The 2,730-nt window shown below is 48.1% G+C and overlaps 1 long non-coding RNA gene across 1 annotated transcript; it reads right to left on the bottom strand.

Annotated features, from left to right (window-relative positions):
- Positions 1–818: 818 nt before the first annotated feature.
- On the bottom strand, positions 819–2,496 carry LOC126085327 (uncharacterized). Its single transcript, XR_007519247.1, has 3 exons — positions 2,307–2,496; positions 1,263–1,310; positions 819–830 (listed from the first exon to the last, which is right to left on the bottom strand). It is a non-coding gene; the product is annotated as an uncharacterized LOC126085327 (long non-coding RNA).
- Between the last annotated feature and the right edge of the window lie 234 nt (positions 2,497–2,730).

The following is a 2,730-nucleotide window of genomic DNA, read 5'->3' as shown; positions in this document are numbered from 1 at the left end:
GCATAGGCTTCTCGTGACTTACATGGTCCCAGCAGACAGCAGGCTGCTGGCTCACAAAGCTGTGGAAGCTGGTGAATCAGGTCAGACGATAGGCTGCTGGCCCATGGGCCTGTGGAAGCTGGGAAATCCCAGAATTGGCAGGTCAGATGGCAGGCCACTGACTCAAGTCCCAAGAACCAAAGGTCAGACAATGACGAGCCAGACACAGGATCCAGATGCAGAGAGAACAGACCCCACCAGAGCACCCACATGTATACACTCGATGCAGGCCACAATCCAGGGAACGGCATAACTTGAGTAAGGGTGGGACTTGAGTCACACCCTCCTGCAAGGCTGTGATTCAAGACAGCCCGCATTAATCCTGCCTAATTAACATATCGAGGTTAGGATTTACAACACGTAAAACGGAGGATAATTAGATCCCAAAATGGAGGAAAACCACACAATATTGGGAATCATGGCCTAGCCAAGCTCACACACAACACTAACCACCACAATTCATTAGGGTTCCATACATCTTATATGCATGGTCCCAACTAACCATTGTGTGGGAGTCACAAGCCTATGGGTACAAGGGCCATAATAAACAATTCACTGCACCACAAACCATCCCATGGCTCTTCTACCCATTGGCCCTTTCATACTTGAAGGATTAACTTCCCCCTCCCAATCATTTTACCGGGTAAAACAGTCATTAACAATTAGTCCTTCAGTAGGGCAGAGTCCTCAGGGTGAGGTTACTCAGGTACCAGCCGTTCAGATCTGCTCTGGGGGTCCATCTGATCCAGTCGGCGTCTCCAAAGTCATCCTCTCCTCACCCTCTCTGGCCTCTGATAAAAATTTAACTGAGAGATTATGCCCTTGCTCCGAGTCTCCCTCAGAGTATCAGCATAATGTTACATTTCTCCTGCTGCATAACCCATTTGTTCATTCCTTTACCTTCAGGTATTATTTCTGTGTCCTTCCATTTGTCATTTATTTTTATCCAAACTTTTCCACCTTGGGAAGGGACATCAGATTCAGCTGCTGTGCTAGTCCAGACTGCTGGTAGCAAGACCAGTCTAGCAAGTGCTTCCCCCTCAGTCCACTACCATTCACGTTGGGTACACTAGTGGGTTATCTCAACCACTAGGCAATACAGCAGCATTCACTGGCAACCCCAATTTCGCCAGATGGGGGAGGGAGGTAACATCCACCCATCAGGCCCTTGGGAATTCTGGTGTACACGTTCAGATGTATAGTCTCTTACTTAGGGAACATACCTGCTTCTGGCACCTGTGCCTGCATCCCTGGTCCTTGGACCGTAGCATCTGGCAAGAAAACAATTTTAGATGATGTAGGGAAGAACCGTACGGGGGTATCAGCATCCTCCCCGCCCCCCACACTCTGCTACATTGCCCAGAGGAGCATAGGAATCTGTCCACTGGTGATTCTCCCAGGGCCCCCCTCATGCTGAGTGTGAGTATACACTCATGAAGGCATATGAGCCAGCCCTTCGTGCCTTTATCTCCACCTTTTTAGATAACAAATGTTTCAATTGCCCATTCCAATGTTCTGTGAAACCATTACTCTGAGGGTGGTACGCAACAAAGGATGTCCATTTAATATGTTTCTTGGCCTACTGCTGCACCCTGAGTGCTGTAAGGTGTGTTCCTTGTCCTGATGAAGTATAGCTCAGCGGTCCAAATTGGTATAATCTTTTGATCCAATTCCTTAATGATGTTTTTGGTGTTTGCATCTGTTACGGGATATGCAAAGCCTAGTCCAGAGTGAGTATCTATTCCTGTGAGGACCCATTTTAGTGACCTGGTGCCACTGGCGTCATCGGTCCAGTATAATCAACTTGCCAGCTATGTGTGGGGCCTTCCCCCTGGGGTATCTGCCCCATAGCCATCTGCAACATCTGTTTTCTTAATGGCAGACAGAGCAGTCCTTGTTGGCATTTTGTGCCTCAGAGGGTGCAAAAGAGATGTAATCTTGTTCCAACCCATTTCTGCATTGCTGTAGCACCCCTATGTCCACTCATTTCATGAACCCAACTGGCCACCTCAAGTGAGCATACAAACAAGCCGTCTTGCTGATTCCAGTTGCCTTCTGATCCAGGAAAGGGGTTTTTTTCTGAAGGGCATCAATGTATCCTATGCTAATCCACCCTCTGAATTCCCGGAGTGCCTTCCATAGGTCCATGCCCCACATGGGTGTCCCCTTAATAGTCCAATTTTCCATCACCCATTTGCCCGACTGTATAGCCAGGCTGTTGGCCACTGCCCGTGAATTGGTAAAAATCCAAACATGTAGGCACTCACCATTGCCCAGTTCTTCCCTCAGGGCCGGGAAGACAGCACGCACTTTAGCGGATTGAACTGATCTGACCTTCTTCAATTAGGTTCTTTCCATCTGCTGGTCTTAATGTGGCAGCTGTCAACGTCAAATGGTGTCCATGTATCCCGGAACTGCCATCTGCTGATCAGCAGAAAGTTGTTCATAGGGCACTGTCCATGTAGTAATGGGCTCTGTCAGCTTCTCAGATGGTTCCAGGGTAGGATCTATGGGAAAAGAGGTTACGTGCTCATAGATACAGTGGGTGCCTCCCTGCATTCCCCCAGTTCTGGTACAAACCATTTCTATTTTATTATGGGACTATTTTGGGCACTGCCTTCCTTATTAGAGTGTTTCTCTGCTATCACCCAAGACATGGTGGATATTTCAGGTCTCATGATTTTGTCTGTC

This window comes from Elephas maximus, chromosome 11, assembly GCF_024166365.1.
Source record: "Elephas maximus indicus isolate mEleMax1 chromosome 11, mEleMax1 primary haplotype, whole genome shotgun sequence".
In the NCBI taxonomy this organism is placed as follows: Eukaryota; Metazoa; Chordata; class Mammalia; order Proboscidea; family Elephantidae; genus Elephas; species Elephas maximus.
The sequence above is the reverse complement of the archived record's forward strand: the minus strand, read 5'-3'. Positions and strand labels throughout refer to the sequence as shown.